This window comes from Carya illinoinensis, chromosome 3 (assembly GCF_018687715.1).
Source record: "Carya illinoinensis cultivar Pawnee chromosome 3, C.illinoinensisPawnee_v1, whole genome shotgun sequence".
Taxonomy (NCBI): domain Eukaryota; kingdom Viridiplantae; phylum Streptophyta; class Magnoliopsida; order Fagales; family Juglandaceae; genus Carya; species Carya illinoinensis.
Window position 1 is genome coordinate 25,140,766 of NC_056754.1, and position 18,995 is coordinate 25,159,760.

The following is an 18,995-nucleotide window of genomic DNA, read 5'->3' on the forward strand; positions in this document are numbered from 1 at the left end:
TGAGAGAAGACAAAAAAAGTTACCGTTGGAGAAAAGATAAAAAATATTATCGTTGGAGAAATGATAGAAAATATTACCGTTATAGCCAATTAAAATTTTTTATCATCAATACTTGACTATGGATCCCCATTAGAGAAATTGATAAAGAGTACTCTTCTAAAAAAATTTACCATCACGTTAAAAAATGCACTAATTAAAAAAAAATTACTATTTTTATAATACGAATTTCGGTTTGAAAAAAATACTGTATTGGATAGTCAAAATCATATAAATATTTAGTAGAAAGTGATATTTGAAAAAACGATAATAAGAAAAAGAGTTAGTAGTTAAGATTGTAAATGGAAGAGAGAGAAAAAAGTAATAAAAAAAGAATAGAGAAATATTATTTAATAGAATAGAGATAGGGATGAGGAATGAGATGTAAGAGGTTTTTAGAAGATGAATAAAATTTAGGGATAAATTTGAAGAAATGTGATTTTGAGTTAAATTATATGGATTAAGATGAGGAATCGGATGAGGATGCTCTAAGTAGTTTAGGATTAATTCCCAAACTGACATAAGATTTTCAAAAATATGAAGTTTGTAGTCAAGCAAAAATTACAAAATGGCCTCATAAAAGTGTTGAAAAAAATACCAAATTGTTAGATTTAATTCACACTGATCTTTGTAAATTTGAAGGAATTTTAACTCGTAGATGAAATAGATATTTTATTATTTTTATTGATGATTTTTCAAAATACATATATGTTTATTTATTAAAAAATAAAAGTGATGCTTTTGAAAAGTTCAAAGAATTCCTCCATGAAGTTGAAAATCAATTTGGTGGAAAGATTAAAAGATTTAGAAGTGATAGAGGCCGAGAGTATGTTTCAAATGAGTTTAATATTTTTGTTCAGTCATTGGGAATTATTCAGGAAACTATTGCACCATACTCACCAGCATCTAACTGTGTGTTTGAGAGAAAAAATAGAATTTTGATTGAGTTGACAAATGCTATGCTTATTGATTCAGGTGCTTCCTCAAGTTTTTGGGGTGAAGTAGTTTTGACTGTTTGTCATGTTTTAAATAGGGTGCCTTACAAAAATTCAAAAACTACACATTTTTAATTATAGAGATGGTATAAGCCAAACTTGAGATATTTTAAAGTTTGGGATTGTTTGGCTTTTGTAAGACTAGCAGATCCTAAAAGGCTCAAATTGGGTGTTAGAACTACCACTTGTATCTTTCTTGGATATGCAAAAAATAACATAGCCTATAAATTTTTTGATATTGAAAATAAAGTTATTTTTGAATCGGGCGATGCAATTTTTCATGAAGAAAAATTTCCTTTTAAATCAAAAAATAGTGTGGGTAAAGAACTGAGAAAAAATATTTTTTTTGAAGCTAGTTCTTCTACTCCTCTAGAAAATGAAGAAGATTTTTAATTAAGGAGTAAGAGAGCTAGAATTGAAAACGATTTTGGTCCCGACTATTATTTTTACAATATTGAGGAAAATCCAAAGAATTTACAAGAAGTGAAAAGAGGCAGTGGATGATGAGATGAATTCACTAATTTTTAATAAAACTTGGAATTAGTTGAATTACCACCGGGTTGCAAATCCATAGGGTGTAAATGGGTCCTTAGAAAAAAATTTAGACTAGATGGAATAGTTGAAAAATTCAAGGCTAGACTTGTTGCATAAAATTTTAAACAAAAAGCCGACCTTAATCTTTTCGACACTTTTTCTCCAGTTACAAGAATAACATCTATTAGATTATTGATTGCAATTGCAGCAATTTATACTTTAAAAATTCATCAAATGAATGTTAAAACAGACTTTTTAAATGGGGACCTAGATGAAGAAAGTTATATGGATAAATCCGAAGACTTTGTAGTGCGGCCAAGAAAGCAAATTGTGTAAGTTGACTAAATCCCTATATGGCTTAAAACAGGCTTCTAAACAATAGCATGAAAAATTTGACTCTTGCATGATTGAGAATGACTATAAGTCAAATGAAAATGATAAATGTATTTATCATAAATCTTGGAAAAACTCATATGTTATTATTAGCCTATATGTGGATGATTTATTAATATTTGGTTCTAATTTGCATGTCATAGATGAAACAAAAAAAATGCTTAGTAACCATTTTGATTTGAAAGATTTGGCGAGGCTAATTTTATTTTGGGTATGAAAATTATCAAAACATGTGATGGTATTTTTCTTGATCAATTGCATTATGTAGAAAAATTATTAAAAAAATATAGTTATGTTGGATGCAAGCATGTTGTTACTCCTTTTGATTTTAGTGTTCATTTATTTTCTATTGAAAATGATGATGATGTGATTAATCAAGAGAAATATGTTAGCATGATTGGAAGTTTACGTTATGCGACTGATTGTATTAGACTTGACATTGGTTATGCAGTAGGAGTACTTAGTATATTTACTATTAAGCTTGGTCTACCATTGGCATACAATGGATCAGATTATGAAATATTTATCTGGTACAAAAAATTATGGCTTATTTTATAAAAGGTATCCTACTGTACTTGAAAGTTTTAGTGATGCTAATTGGAATACCTTGTTGGTGATTCTCTTTCAACTACTGGTTATATTTTTATATTAGGTAGTGGTGTTGTATGTTGCAAGTCTAAAAAATAGATGATTATTGCTAACTCAACCATGGAAGCTGAGCTTATAGTTTTAGTTTCAGCAAGTGAGGAAGCAAATTGGTTGAGAAATTTATTATATGAGATTTCTTTATGGGAAAAACCAGTTTCACCAATTTTAATTCATTGCGATGGTACTGCTACTATTGGTAAAGTACAAAACTGTTATTATAACGGTAAATCCAGATCCATAAGAAGAAAACAAAGTACTGTGAGATCTTATTTAACTAATGGTGTTATTAACATGGATTATAGTAAGTCTTGTGATAATCTTGCAAATCCACTAACCAAGGCCTTGACAAGAGAAAGGGTTTGGACTACATCGAAAGGAATGAGATTAAAATCCATAAATTTATGAGCCATGTATGAGGATACCCAACCTGGAGATTAGAGGTCTTAAGAATTGGGTTCAATGGGAAGAACAAATCATATGATGGTCGTAAGAAATGTATTATTTATTTTATTTCTCATTCCTATGATATGAGTTCATTTATCCTGTAATGTTGTGGATGATGAGTTTCTTTTTCTTTTTCTTTTTTTGTGAAACTTTTAATGAAATTATGTAACTCTTATAAGTAGGGTGTAAGAATTATATGAGCACATTTGACAAATTTCACCTATGTGAATGTGAGAGTGGGGCCACTCTTTATGCGATTTGGGTTTATTCTCAAATGCACTCATGAAATGGGATTAGCACAAGGCCGTAATGTGCTGGCTAATAAAGCTCATTACAACACTTGGATTGTTATGTGTGAGTAATAATTATTTATTTCCCTTAAACAGTCATAGTTCAAGTATGAGATTACTACTGACTTAGGAGTAAAAGTTGTTATTTTATTAAGTGAGGGTTCAATGCAGAGCATATCTTCATGATGTATAATAATCATTCTTTATCTGGAAGTATCTTTATTTATTTTTTATTATTAAAAAAAAGTGGAGGAATATTAATATTTTTTAATAATATTTATTTTTGCCGTTGCTCTCCTTCACATAAATGACAGCATTCAAGTGCCAAAGGTAAAGATACCTTTAAGTTGTTTTTAACGGGCATGTTACTGTTTATTTCTTTAACGTTTGCTTTGAAGGTTATTAAGAGGGTTATTTAAGTTGGTTGCTTTTCTTGTCTTTCCCGTTTAAGTCCAGGCCGTTTGCTTTTTTGTCCAATAAATTATATATATGTTAGTTTATTTGGTTGTTACTGGACATACGAGTAAGAAAAAAAAATTTACCTTGGATAAGTGAGAGAAGAAAAATAAGTTTAATGAGTTTATAGTTTTTTAGAGTTTTTCTATATGAAAGAAATGTGTTCTTTTGGTGGAACTTTTAGTTCAACCACTTGTGCAGAGTTAGTTTGGGTTATACGACAATTAGTTGGGTTGTTATATCCTGGAGGAGTTAAGTCAGGAGAAGTTCTGCTGCACTGGTTAGTTTAAGACTTTATACACCATAAAGAGTTTGAATCTCGTTAAAGAGAGCGATATTTTCGTACCTTAATTCAAACTGGTTTTATTTGAATATTAATTTTCTTGAAATTTTTATTATATTATTGTGTATTTCACTAACATATATTATATTTCAAGATTATCTTTACAATGATTGGTAATGCTGGGGGTTTTCTAGGATTGTGATCAATGGTGGATGCCACATTCTTCTTGTTGAAGTTATTATTATTTTTTTTTAATTTTAAGTTTTTTTTTTTTTTTAATGATAAAACATATTACATTAATTAATAACAAACATTATAACCTTGACCTGAAATATACATTATAAGTCAATTATAATATTAATAGCTTTTTCTAATACATATCTGTGACTAACATGGTCTAGTCTATGCTAGGGGTGTGCATGTGACCCGAAGACCCATTGGAACTGGTGAGGATGATCCGAACCGACCCATATTTTTCGGGTTATTATATTGAGCGGGTCTCCAACCTGACTAATAACGGGTTCGTATAGTTGGAGTCAAACCTTCTTCGCTCACTCAACCCTAGCCAGTAGCCGCTCACTCTGACTTAACCTTCTTCTTCGCCCACTCAGCCTCAAGCCCTCTGGTGACTAGCTCGACGTCCTTCTGGCCAACATGAACGCCAACAGCAACGACACCATCCTTCTTGCCTGATATGAGCACCAAAATTCCGTATTTGGCTAATAACTGGCTCACGAGAGAAAGTACCATGAGAATCGCGATGTCACCAGATGGCTTCTCTCTCTATTTTTCAACCACAACGTCGATGGTTTCTCTCTTTCACTTTGAGAAATTTGGTCGATGGACGATAGATGGGTCTTGAGCAGTAAGTCGAGGGAATATGGCTTCTCTCTTTGTTTTCCAACCACAACATCGATGGTTTCTCTCTTTCGCTGTGGAAAATTTGGTCGGTGGGTGGAAGGGTCTTGAGTAGCGAGTTGGGGGAACCCATGATAATCGTGATGTCACCAGATGGCTTCTCTCTCTGTTTTGCAACCACAACGTCGACAGTTTCTCTCTTTCACTTTGGGAAATTTGGTTAATGGATGGTGGCGGGTCGAACCAGGGTCTGGTTATGTGTGGTTCATGGATTCAAGGGCCCGATAAAGTGAATTTGGTGGTGCTGCGCAGGTCGAAGCTTGAGGATGCCTCTCCTTCTCAGCTCGAGATCTTCTCCTTCGATCCCAAAACCACTTCTCTCTCTTCCTCTCCTTTGTATGTGTGTATATATCTTCCTCTACAATCCAAATTTACATGGTTTTAAGTTTGTGAATCAGTTTCTGTTTCTACCTTCTGGAAGCATGGAAAACATATATTCATGTTTATTTGCGAAGGTCGGGTCATACGGGTCCACCCGATTTTATTTTGTTCGGATCGGATTGGATCAGTTTGGCGCCTTAATTGGAGGCATTCGGGTCGGGTTGGTCACGAACCCATCTATTACACATCGTGTTGCAGGCCTAGTCCATGCTGCGAACTTCTAAAGACCATTGTCTGAGAGATAACACAACTCTATCTAAGAGATAACACAACTCTGTTTAAGACAGAGTTAACAAACTCCATACTTTATTTAAGAAAGAATAGAGAACACACTCTATGAACAAAAGTTCAAGAAACTTTGTTTTTTTTTTAAAACAAAAGATATAATAAAAATTAAAAATACATGAAAAAAAAATAAATTACATTTTGAAAAGACATAGATCCATATTTTCAACATTGGAGGAAAAAAATTACAAACAAAATGACTGTGATGACGTGTGAGAGCCATGTGCCCTCCTGGAAGTATGGAGGTTAGTCAGGTTTGAAGTAACCGGTGGCTTTAGACCCAGAAAAGCCGTACGTAACGGCAGAAGAGCACCCTTAGTAAAGGCACATGGGTTTCACGCGCCCACTTTGAACCGCATGTGTGGCTCACGCACAATGCTGTTTGGTGAAATTCTTCCCCCGTCTGAAGGATCGGTGTCTTGAAAGACCTGTAGTAGGGCAAATGGTGGTCATTGAATGTTGGAGAGCAATAGATCGGCTTACTGCCATACTTAGTCCTGAAAAAACAACTAAAAGAAAAAGGAAAGAAGAAAACTCGAGAGGAGAGAGAGGGGGGATGAAGGAGGGAGGAGGAGCTAGCTGTTCCTCCATCTATGCATGTTTTGATTTGGTGGTGGTTTCTAGAGAGAATGAGTCTCTCTCTAAAACTAGGGCTTTGTTGAAGTTAAATATTGTGCTATATTATAATATTATATTACGTTATATTATATAATTTAATCTTTGTATTGTAATTTACTAGTAGGAGGGCATGTGCCCCGTTCTCATGGACATAATGTTATACGTTTGAATAAAAAAAGATTAGTAGAGCGTTTGAATAATAAGAACATCTCAGAATATTGAATAATAGTAAAATAATTTAAAAATAATAATGAAATAGTTAGTAAAATAGTCTAAAAATATCTTAAAACAATTATGTTCTCAAATAGACTGTAAGTGTATTCAATAAATAGTTCATCACAAGATGTCCGATAAATTTTTCTAGATTTTGAAGTCTATTATGCAGTGCAAAAATATGCTTTGTGATAAAATATATTATGCAAAACTATACTACACACAAAATGATGGCTTGATATTTAGGAGGGGTATTTGGTTTGCACAATGCTAACAAAACCAGTGCAAAAAGATAAGTCTCTTTTGTCATAGTGTATAAATATAAATATTGGTGTTAACTTTAAATAGCTAATGGGCTCTTGAAGTTATACCGTACTACGTTCAATATCAATGGGCTGCATCTTGGTGATTGATGTCTTCATGGGCCGGAGAATCCACGGTTGGTCTAATTAGAAGAGATGGGTTGCAGGGCCTTATCGCAAAAATGATATGCATAAGAGCTATTTTCATGTGGTCTACACGTACCCTCGTTTCTATCCATTTGTAATTTTGTGGCTAGAGTAAATCCTTTTCACGTTGGGCTCCTACTACTTACAGAGTTATACTACAGGAACTTGCACGGTCAGCACATCGATGCCAGCCTTTTTTCAAAGCAAAATATGCACCCTTGCAATGCAAAAACAAACAAAATCTCCAAACATCCAAATCTCCCACGTCTTCTCCCCCAAAGCTCTCCTAACGCTCACAGCGTGTGTGATGAAACTTGCAATGGTGGTGTAGTTGTTATCTGCTCAGGAGACCCACCACTCTTTCCCCACAAAAGCCACCCCTCCATAAAGAAATATATACTCTACTTGGATCGAAAAAACACTGTTCATTTTCTTTTATTGTTTGTTGGGTTTGTAATGGCACATAAAACAAAGCGGGCGAGAATGGAGGTGGAGGAAGAATGTGGTGCAGAGGAGAAATGCAGAGTTGAAGCAATTGAGCCTGTGGAGGAGGAGAAGAAGCATGGTAGGATTAAAGAGATAGGGGGAGAAGGGAGAGAAAGATGCTGGGTTTTAGGACAGGAGACCGAAAAAGGCAATGATTCCGTCATTGGAGGTGGGTTTTCTATGGAAAGTGGCAGAGAACTTGTGGGGTGAGAAATGTGAGTTATGTTGAAATTTTGAGCAAAAATAATGGTGAAGATTTAGTTACGACCAAGAAAGTTGGGGAAAACAATGGATATAGGACAGAAGAAGGAGTTGCTCAGGATGTAGATAGGGAGATGATTATGGAAAGGACACAAATGAAGCATGAGAGGAAGAGGAGGAATTCGTCCTCAAGTTGTGGAGAAAGTTGTGGTGCTAAGCAGAACAAGAGAATAGGGGGAGAGAGAGAGTCTGACTTGAAAGGGAGGTGTGAGCATAGAGTGACCAAATCAATTTACTCTCACTAATTTCATATCCGGCTTGCCACATAATAAAGTATGTGGTGTGTGATTTAGATCTTAGTTTTGAATTCCATTATATTCAGGCCAAAATTTTCCATTCCGGTATAGTATCTGGTACACTAAACCTTATTGTTCTGTTTTGCTCCAAATTTCGGCCCGTTCCAGTCTGTTTCGGTCATTTCAATCAAATTTCGACCATATTTGCCAGAATCGGCATTTCGGCTCCTATTCCGTTTTAGACTATTTTTATAATTTTCTTATGCTTGAATGACATTTTTTGTAAATATTAAATTAAGATGGTATTTAATTAGTTCAAATATAAAATGTATTTATATAATTTTAATTTTTTTGTAACTTTAAGTATGTCTTCTCATTCTCTTTATTATATATTTTTTTAAATATCATTATTTTTAATAATTTTTCTATTCTTTTATTTTTTTTCTTTGTTTTCGTTTCTCAACTCAAATTTTTGATTTTTTAAACTTATATTCATTTTATAAATCTTCAATTCTTCCATATATATACATATATACATTATACACATTTACATATATATGTATTTATTATATTAGTTGATAGTTTATATATACATATAATTATTTATATATAATATATAATTAATCCCAAAATGGTATCGGTATCGAAATATTTCGTTCCAATATCTTAATTGAAATGACCACCAAAACGGCATTTAAAACTTTGCTTTAGACAGCCCTATAAGAAGAATTTCTCATGTGAGAAATACCCGTGTGTGTATATAAGTGCTTATTTTATGGACATCACTATTTCTATTTGTTTTGAATTACGCGGGGTCTACATGGTGTATAATAATCTCACTTCGAGGTTGAGGACCTCCGGGTAGAAGAAGAAGATAGAAGGAAAAATGAAATTTTCTGATACTGTTTCGATAAATCTTCAGAGCAAATTTGCTCAGTACATATAACCCACGTACTGGGCTTGGGCTAAAAAGTAGCAACAAGATAATAAAACCACAATCTGCAAACTAGTTAACTAAGCTCACCTGTTACAACTAAAGGCCCATACAATAATCTAAAGTAAAAACACATGGGAAAAAAGAAGTAAGAGTAAAAGGTAAATGTGGCCCATGGGCTTGGGCTGAGCCCAAGTTAATTAGGCTTGTTACATTGCCGTCCCTTCAAAGAACGTTGTCCTCTAGGTTGAGAGCACCTCAACAATATTATATACATATCCATCCACTTTATAACTACTAACTCCAACCCGAAAACATGGTTGAAAATTTAACACAATTTTGACTCTAGAAAATATTCATTAAGATCATTTCCCTTGGTGAGTCAATCCCAGCTTGCCCAAGACAACACAGATGCAGCAGTGAGGTACCTCACAAGCAGTAGCTTTCCCACAGAAATCATTCCCTGCAAAGGGCCATTATTTGGTTCCAACCTCTATTGAAAGTAACTCAGTGCATGTAATGCGGTGTTTGGGTTCTCCTCATTGTTAACAACAATCATAACATTTGTAACTGACTTTTCAAGATATGATTATGCAGTTTCAACATAAATTCCTCTCTCTTGCTTTATTACATCAAGAATCATCTTGATAGCCTCATTAGTAGCCTTGCAAGCCACAACTGTAGCATCAATATCACCAGTATGCCCCACCATGTCAACATTTGGTGGATTGACACACATCTTGAGATTGGAAACATGTACAAGTTGAGGAACAATGAGTATCAATGCAATTGCAAGTATACAAGACCGATTCAGACAAATGAGACAACTTGGTAAGTTGCCCAAACAACAGCAAATGCTCAATAATAAAGCAACCAATCAAGTTTGCAAGCCCTTATACTGCCTATGCCCAAAAGGAGAACCGAGAGCTCAAAGAACCAGAAGAACATAAGTTTGTATAGAGTAACCAAGAAGCATGAAGCAATAACAACAAACACGACAACAGATGTTATGTTGATGTGTACAAAGCCCAAACCTTTGGAAGTTCCATTGTCTCCCTTTTCTATAACCAGGCTAGCAATTTTCCCATAATTGTAGAATTTCTCCCGTAGCTCTTCAATTTCTATGTAATCACTCAGGTTTTGATCAAAGAATGCAAAAGCTTTGTGTGAATGATCATCATTGCCCATCCTTTTAAGGTTAACTGAAACTACAACAAACTCTCCATAATTGAGAGTTCCATTACCACCAACATGAGTAGCTTCCATTAGTATTTGAAGATCTGCATCAGGAATCTATTGGCCAAGCTTTAAGCTCATCATGGTTTATCTTGCCCTTTGGTCTACATCCATTATATCAAACACCTACTTTAAGTCCACCACTTCCCCTACCAACAAATGGTTAGCCACAAAGTCAAGTCTAGTCAAGGCTTCTAGTTCAGGGAATTTTGATGCCTGGTTCCCCACATCACAAACACCTCCAAAGATGAGAAAGCCCACACGTGGCATAGGAAGTACACCTAAATTCCATAGAAGGTTGGATTGCCAAGGATCAAGGTCTCTTGGACTTGAAGCAGGCCACCCCAAAGCTATAAGTATAGCTAGCACATTACCACCTACCACCAGGTCAATATAGACAACAAAGATAACAACAAACTTGAACGTTTCTTTGGCAGAAGCTGTGATTCTTTTGTCAAACATATTGAGGATTTGGTCTCTAGGCTCAAGAAGTGTTATTTTGACCAAGTCCTTGGCCCCAAGATATGGTTTCACTAAATCCTTCTTGCAGAACCATGAAGGTCTGTAGAAAACTCCATGCCAGTTGGGCCACCACCAACAATAGCAAAATAACACTTGGCACCACATGTAAATTTGTAATATCAAGTAGCAGAGGGGTGAATGCTAAATAATTACAAGGTGCCACTTGCACCTCATATGAGGGGTTCATCAGAAGCTCAATGGCGTCCTAGCCATTACAATTCATTCCCATAGGAGTTATTTCTATTCCTCTATCAAAGGGCCAGAAAACACCTTTAAGTGGGAAAAAATCAAGCAGTTGAGGAGCAAGGTTCGTATCTACTGAAACTTGCAACCCCATACGAATTTTCCATTAACCTCCACCAGAGATTACAAACAAAGTATAAAGACCTCACATACCTCACAATTACCTTCAAAAGTATACTGCGCACTCGAATTTCAACATAAACTGTAAAAGGTGACATGGGAAATGTGCTTACCACTAGAAATGGAAAGACACTGCCGCATCTTCATAGGTGATGAAATTCTCAGCCAAACGAGGCACATCTCGTGGTTCAAGAGAGGATCGAGTTAAGGCAGTGGAGCAGCTTCAGACCTCATTGTTGTTTTTGCATTTAATAAAAATTGATTTGGAGAACCAGAGACCGAAACTGTTGCAGCAGATTTTAAGGTTGAAGTTGAAGATCTGGGTCTTCTGCACAGGAGCAGAAGCTGTTGCTGCTACTTCTCTCCCCATAGGTAGGGCTCTGCAACTCCCCGAATGGCCCAGTAGCGCGGTCGACGACGTCGATAAAGGTAACTAAGAGGCCGAGAGGATTGCCTTGTACACCATGGATGAATGGAATTGGCGTGGATGTGTAAGGAACAAAAAATGAACAGAGGAAGAAGATAGGTTGCAGAGCAGAGTCTGGGAGGAACTTTTTCAACTAGGAAAAATATAGTTGGAAGCATAATTGTGCATTACTCTATACACCAATGTTATATGATTGGTTAAAAAGTAGATTTTATTGAAAACAGTATTAATTTAAATTTTAAGTATGAATGAATCAATATTGGTACACAGATTAGTACGCGACTGTGCTTGTATATAGCAAAACTCTTTCAAGTATATTCGTGTGCAGTTACAGGCAGGGAAGTTGGCACATGATTGGCGCACGAATCACTTATTATGCCACGTTAGACTGCAAATAATATAAGTAAAGAAACAAAAAAAAAAAAGAGTTCTTCTATATGCAAGCATACCGCGGACGAAAATGTAGAATATTGATGATGTGGCAAGTAAAAAAGAAGAAGAAGAAGTAAAACAGTAAAAAGAGGGAAAAAAACGAAACGTGAAGATTTGTCTCATCTCTCCCGTTCGTCTGTTGTAGTCTCTGCGAGCACGTCCTCCGCGACCACATCCTCTGAGTTCACTTCACAGATTTCCTCCACCATTTTCAGTGTCGCGACCAACTCTTGTCTCACTTTCTCCATTTTCATCTCTCACTTTCTCTATTTTCATCTCTCATTTGTCTCTGCGATTGGTCCGCTTCATGCCTATAATAAGACTTTTCCTTTTAAGTAAAGAGCTCGCCTTTGACGCACTTAGCTTACTCTCACACACTGTCAAACACTCATTCGGTGTTTCGCAGAAGTATCCATCACTCTAGAAACCCTTTCCTCTCTAAAATCCACTTAGATCAATCTGTCCATGTGTTGACCAAATGCATCCCAACAGTAGTAGCAAGACTCCTCCTTTGACCTCGACCCTCAGCTCCCATCCATCAAATCCACCACCCTACCTCCCCTCGCCACCCATCCATGTGATTAGTTGTTGACGAGGACGGCACCACCACCCCCACCAAAGCGTCCGAGCAAAAGTTGGAGGACGATTTTGATGCATTCACAGCGTTGAAAGCCGTAGATCTAGTGAGGCCGTTGTGGGAGGTGCAGATCCCGTACAAGATCCACATCGTGAAGGACCATGATATGAGGGAGAGGCTATGTCTGGAGGTTGAGAGGCTGGGCCTCAATGTCGTCATCATGGGGAGTAGGGGATTTGGTGCGGCGCGATGCGGCAGTGATGGTAAGCTCAGCAGCATTAGTGATTATTGCATCCACCACTACGTCTATCCCGTCGTCGTGGTGCGATATCCGGACGATGGCGATGGTAGCGTGCAAACCATGGTTGACGCTAAGGAAGAGGATGGGGAGGAGGAGAAGAACAATCGGAAAGGTTAGGTTTGTTCTTCTATTCTTTTTATTTTATCTCTAGCAGTATGAAAGATTTTATAATAATTTTTTGACTTTTGCATTTGAATTGTGTGATGTAAATTGATCGAGTGAAACTTGTGATTGTTTATGGACTTGTCTTGTGCTTTTTGTGTGGGTAATTTGGCTTAATGAGTGATGTGCGTTTTGTTGCTTGGGGTATAACTAGAATGTATAGGGACTGAAATGAGTGGCTTCCCTGCAGAGTGGCAGAAAACTGAACGTGGAATGGCTCTCTATAACAAAGTTCAATAAATGATTTTAAGCATTTTTGTCTCATTGACAGTTGGAAGAGGAAATTATAGCAAGGAAAGGAACGACATTTGGAGTGGGAATGATTTTGTGTCCTGTCGGAATATTAGTAACAAGAAAATTATGTTAGGCGTTTGGATATGCTGCAAAAGTCAATTTTGATGCTTTTTGGAAGTAGATGATAGGTTCTTAGATGTCTTTTTCGTTTGTGAATGTTGCAATTTTAGTGTGAGAAGATGTTATGATGCGGGAGTATGCATGGATTTTGAAAGGATGGCCATGTCCAACCAAATAAATGTTAGTTATTTACTCACTCCTTTAGTCAAACATACTAAAAACATGATCACATATTTTCATGGATGTTTGGTGGGAGGAAGAGTGAATGTTGGCCAATTGGTAGACATGCTAAAATTTCAGGATATATATAGAAACTAATTTAGAGCCGTTTCAACAATTATAGAGAAATATGATGGATAAAATATTCCAACTTGCCTTTCCTTTCCTTTTATGTGGCCTATTAGCTCAGATGGTTAGAGTGTCATGCTAATAACACCTATAAAAAAAAAAAAAAAAAAAACTCAGCATGTGAATGAATTTTAAATCTAGTCAATCGAAGTCTAAATTTGTGACCTTGAAAGTTAGATGTAAAATCATATGAGAATTTTCAAAAATAACAAATGCAGAAAAAAATGTACAATTAATGTACCTGATCTCCCTGTGTTGGATGAAACTATCCCTGTTTCCTGGCATGAGATGCATAGGTAGATCTTGTACAAATGGCATGAGTCTTTTGAGAAATTTATTTGTCCTCTCATTTTGTCTCTTGTGTTTGCTTGGTAAGCTGCCAAACAATTTTTGTTGTTGTTGTTTTGTTTCAGTTTCGAATGAGAGAACTGCAGGTGTGCAATATCGTATGTCGTCAAAACTCTTAATGCAAAAACTACAAAGGAGTTCAAGGAAAAGATAGATGATGAGTATCGAGTGAATATGTAAGGAAGTAGTTTATTGGATTTGAATGTGAATTATAATCGAATGTAGACAGCAATTTGTTAACTGTATCGCATAATTTTTTGATTGTTTTTGTTATGTTTTTCAGGATTTTGGATAATCTTCCCTTGGTTGTACCTATAAGAAGGCCTAATCAGGAGAATTCAGTAGTCTATCAGCATGGCTTCCATGTGGGTCTCAGAGGACAATATGTAGGGGTAAGTGCTCGTGCAATTACCATTTTTTAAACAATCAAGCCAAAACGTTTACTAATGTGGTTCTATAAACAATTTTGACTTTTTTGAAATTTAATTATTTGCAGAGCAAGGAAGAAAAGCATTTTATCCACAATCACTTAGCATTTACTATAAAGTTTCACAAAGATCCAGTGACATAATTATCAAGGATTGTTGGATTTGAGGTCAAACCATTCAGGTTGGAGTATTTGATTCCTTTCTATGTTATGTCTAATCATTTATGATAATTATCCTTTAATGGAAGTTTAATCCATCCCTCATATATGTTTCTCTATTTTTTTTTTTCTTTTTTGGGTAGAAATAATGATAGAGATCGAAAATGGGATTGGACAACACTCTGGACACCTGCAGAACTAAAGATTTACGGAAATAATTGTAGCCAAATAGTTGCCTTGGGAGTTGGTTTTGTCTTTGTTGTTGTATTTGTTTACACTCAAGTTAGAGAAGTACAATACTTTGTTGTTGTTTTAGTTTGGAAACTGAGCTGGTGGATTTCCTTTCATTCATGTATGGGGCATTGTGAGAATTTTGAAGAAGATTCTCCAAAATTTTAAACTGATCTATCTTGATAAGCACAATTTGTCAAGCAAAGTATAAACTATATGTATAAACTGATAAGCAAAGTTTGGTAAGCAAAATTGATAACATATCAGTTGATAAGCAAAGTATATGCCGTATGTATGCAGGGTGAAGAACTGTCTATCATCTCAATTGTAAATCTAATATGTCCTGAATCCGGCAGTTTGAATCAACATATGTACAATTTATTAGGAGAATAAGTGGAGGCCTCAAAATTGGTAGAGATAAAAATACCACTTTGCAAAACTGCCACATGAAGATAAAATGCAAAACTGCCACTGCTTATTCATTCTGAAGTACAAAATATTTACAATCAAGAGAGTAATGTTTACAACCAAGCATTCTCAAATACATTGTCTTTACATCTATTCACCATAACTGTTGGTTACAAATCCTATACTATAATGGAAGGCCTTTTGAGAAAGCCCCCTCAGTGTTGCCAAAGTAGTTTGTAAACGATTATCGTAATCAATCTCCAGTCCATTTTTTGAACTTCAAACTCTTTTGAAGACTTGACCCCCTTCTGTTTTTAGAGAAGATATTTGTTTCCATAAAATCAAATGCTTCATGTGGTCATTGGTTTTATCAGCCCATCCTCATTTTTTTGAAGCCGATACTCATTTCTCAAGGCTTCATCCTTCCTTTTCTGAACCTCAAACTCCCTTTTCAAGACTACATTACATAGCATTAACAATTAATACTCCAAATAACAAGTAATTTTTTTAAAAAAAAATTGGAATGAATATATATAGATAAATATGTATATATATATATATATATATATGCAGTAGAGACAATTCATGAAAAAGTTCATACATGTTCATCTCAGATTTGATCATTGTCGTAGATAATAGTAGCATGTGCATGCGTGGGTATGGAACTCACCACAAAGATAAAATCTGAATAAAGATAAAATCTTTAGTTTTAAAACCCTAATATCTACAAATTTCTCTAGACCCAAACACAACCTAGAAAATAGAGGAACAAATAAAAGAGAAATCCAAGGCAAACTTTGCAATACATGGACCCAAAAATAGAGAAAAATGAGAGTAATCATCATCCTTAATTGGCTTAAAACCATGAACAATAGAATATTGATCACAGAAAAATGTAGGTCCTCTGCTTTCTCTTTGGCTTTTTGGATTTTGGAGGATCAAGAACCTACTTGATTGAGGTATCGAAGATAGCCTTCAGATTCTGCACGTTTCATCAGTAAACTTTCATGTCACAATTCTTGGAAAAATGGCTTACAATTAAAAAAAAAAACATGCTTTTATGCCCTGAAAAGGGATTCAATTATCAAGAAAAGAGTATGTGACAGTGACCCAACTGGGAATTGTCATCGCAACAAGTTTGAACTAAAATCTCATACCTGTTGCATCTTTGAGATGCATTCTATGTAGGCTATTGCTCCAACTTGCCTTTTTAGTTCTTCACCCTGGCATTGAAAGAGGTATATAGAATCTTTTATTAAAAGGGAACAAAATTCTTGACTAATTGCATTTAGTTTTTGACTATGTTTGTTTCAGCATAAGCAAATCAAGGGTACATAAACATCAAACTAAGGACCATACAATCCAATGCAGTTGTACAACCCTTTGATAAAATGATCGATGTGCTCCCCATGCTTTCTGTTGGTGATGAAAAGTAGATTTATGTACAGTTTTGAATGTGGAGATGCAATAGTGTAGCTAACAGAAGAATAAACAAAAAAAAAAAACTTTAAACAATGGCAGAGTGCATAGCCAACCTGTTTTGTAGAAATCGTACATGCCCCAGGATAATTTAATTGAAACTGTTCATCCTCTCTTAGATCTGCCATTAATTGAACCACATTAAATAGAAAATAACAAGACACAAGCATGAAAAAACCAAGGAAGAAAGGGCATGAATTGTTGTTCTGTGAAAAACTATGTATACCAAACTTATGCATCCATGTGACAGACAAGAAAATCTTGAAAATTCTATAGGAAAAGAACTTTTCTTGATTCTTTAGTTTTTGTCTTCCACCAAGCATACTCGATTATTTAGAGTATTAAAGCAAGGGAAAAGTTATGGCAACATGCATTTACATAACTAACAAATTGATAAAGCAAAGAATCTATCACCTAGTTTGGTCCCCACAAGAACAATGGGCACTGATGGGGCAGTGTCTCAGCTCTGGAACCCACTGTTCCAACATAATAAGACGCACAAGGAAAAAGAAACAAGCAGAAAGACATTTAAGAATTTGATCAGTATATACATTTGGTAGAACATTAGGTCAATGAGAGAGAATCAAAAGAAGAATTCAATGGAGAAAGAGAAAAAGAAAAAAAACAAGCTTACTTTCTTTGCTATGTTCTCAAAGCTAGGCCCACTTATGAGAGAAAAGCAGAGAAGGAAAACATCAGCTCCTCTGTAACTTAACGGCCTCAACCTACTATAATCTTCTTGACCTGCAAAAATTTTGAATTATTTCGATAAGATTTAAGTGTCTATTTTCTCTGCGTGGGAAGATTCATGTCATTAATTAAATGCTTTAGGAAACATAGGATCCTGCCTTTTCACCGACAGTTAGCCAATTACTTTCTTTTCCATGTTATCAAATTAAGTGCTTGTTTGGTTGAAAAGAAATCAGTGAGAAATATATGAAAATTGAGTCTTAGTTTTAAAATCCTAATATCTAAAAATTTTAAAACCCTAATATCTAAAAATTTCTCTAAACCCAAACACAACCTAGAAAATAGAGGAACAAATGAAAGAGAAATCCAAGGAAAACTTTGCAATGCACAAACCCAAAATAGAGAAGCAAAAGAGTAAGAGAACTGTACCACATATCGAAACTCGATTTAGAGTTTCCCAAACTCCTCAGATCTACGCTGCAGAGTCCATGAACAGCAATGATCAAAATGAAGAAAAAATCACAGAGTCTTCGAGCTTCAGTCTTCAGCGAGAGTGAGTTTGGGGGCAACTTGATGGGAGGAGATTTTGATTAGGAGTTTCAGACGAGGAAGAGAGCTGAGAGAAGTTCAAAATGAAAAAAGAGGAAAAAACCAAAAAGGAAAAATGCATGAGGCAAGCTAATTTCCTCTCTTCCCACTTCAGATGAAACACTCCGTTTCATTTAATCCACGTCAGCATTGGTGCACCGTTCCATCTGCAAGTCGCTTGCAATAAGACTTTTCGAAAAAAAAAGGGGTAAGATGAAGCATGTGAACTGAACTGGAACTTAGAAACACGAATAGAGCCTTCATCATTCTTGCCCGTTTGTTTCCCTCATTCACGTTCCTTCACGACCCGATCCTCGGCTAGGCTACGCTGCACTCCTCCACCACCCACCCCACCGTCATCAGATTTTTCAGATCTCTACCTCCACCAGTTGTCTGTGTCGGAGTCATCTTTGGGATTGAATAGACACAATACTTCATTGGGATTAGGAGTTGAAATTGGATTTCAGACTAGAGGAGTTTTCAACTAGGTTTTTTAGTTCCATCTTGGAAAATGATTTAGGCTGGCCATATTTGGATTTAGCGAGATCTAACAATACGGGTGCAGTATTCAGGTCTTGGTTACTGGGAGTTTTAGGAGACGAGATCAAAAGTGGAGGCTCAGAAGCCATGATCTGAGGATCAGAAGCCTCTTGAGTAGCAGAGTGTCAATGATCAACAAATTCATGAAATACCCAGGTAGTGACTGCAATCAAATGTCGCAGAAATTTACAACAACAATAGAAATTTATGAAACACGCGGAACCTAGAACCAAAACAAGTCGTGTATGTATGGGGAATTGATAGGAAAAAACAAAGCTATTAAAATATTAAGCTGAACATGCTAGACATTGTGTACAAACAAGGAAAGATAGGGAGAGAGAACCTTTGCTTTGTGCTAGATAAGGCTATTAGAACTTGCTTGTACACCGGGAAATGTTAGAGGGAAGGATAGAGCGAGTAATGCGAAAGAAGGGAGAGAAACGGGTCTTGGACTTGAACTCTTGAGACGAAGTGTGTGTTTTTCGATTACCAGAAAGAAGTATTGTAAAAGGTCAAAGGCATTGTTAGAGAGAGCGAGTGATA

At 35.7% G+C, this 18,995-nt stretch overlaps 2 long non-coding RNA genes and 1 pseudogene across 2 annotated transcripts; all 3 read right to left on the reverse strand.

Moving 5' to 3' along the window:
* Window positions 1-4,383: 4,383 nt before the first annotated feature.
* On the reverse strand, window positions 4,384-8,007 carry LOC122303943. The gene is made up of 2 exons (XR_006240863.1): window positions 6,866-8,007; window positions 4,384-6,091 (listed from the first exon to the last, which is right to left on the reverse strand). It is a non-coding gene; the product is annotated as an uncharacterized LOC122303943 (long non-coding RNA).
* Window positions 8,008-8,803: 796 nt separating this feature from the next.
* LOC122303944 lies at window positions 8,804-11,582 on the reverse strand. The gene is made up of 2 exons (XR_006240864.1): window positions 11,095-11,582; window positions 8,804-9,599 (listed from the first exon to the last, which is right to left on the reverse strand). It is a non-coding gene; the product is annotated as an uncharacterized LOC122303944 (long non-coding RNA).
* A 4,456-nt stretch (window positions 11,583-16,038) lies between these two features.
* On the reverse strand, window positions 16,039-18,350 carry LOC122304656 (annotated as a pseudogene).
* Between the last annotated feature and the right edge of the window lie 645 nt (window positions 18,351-18,995).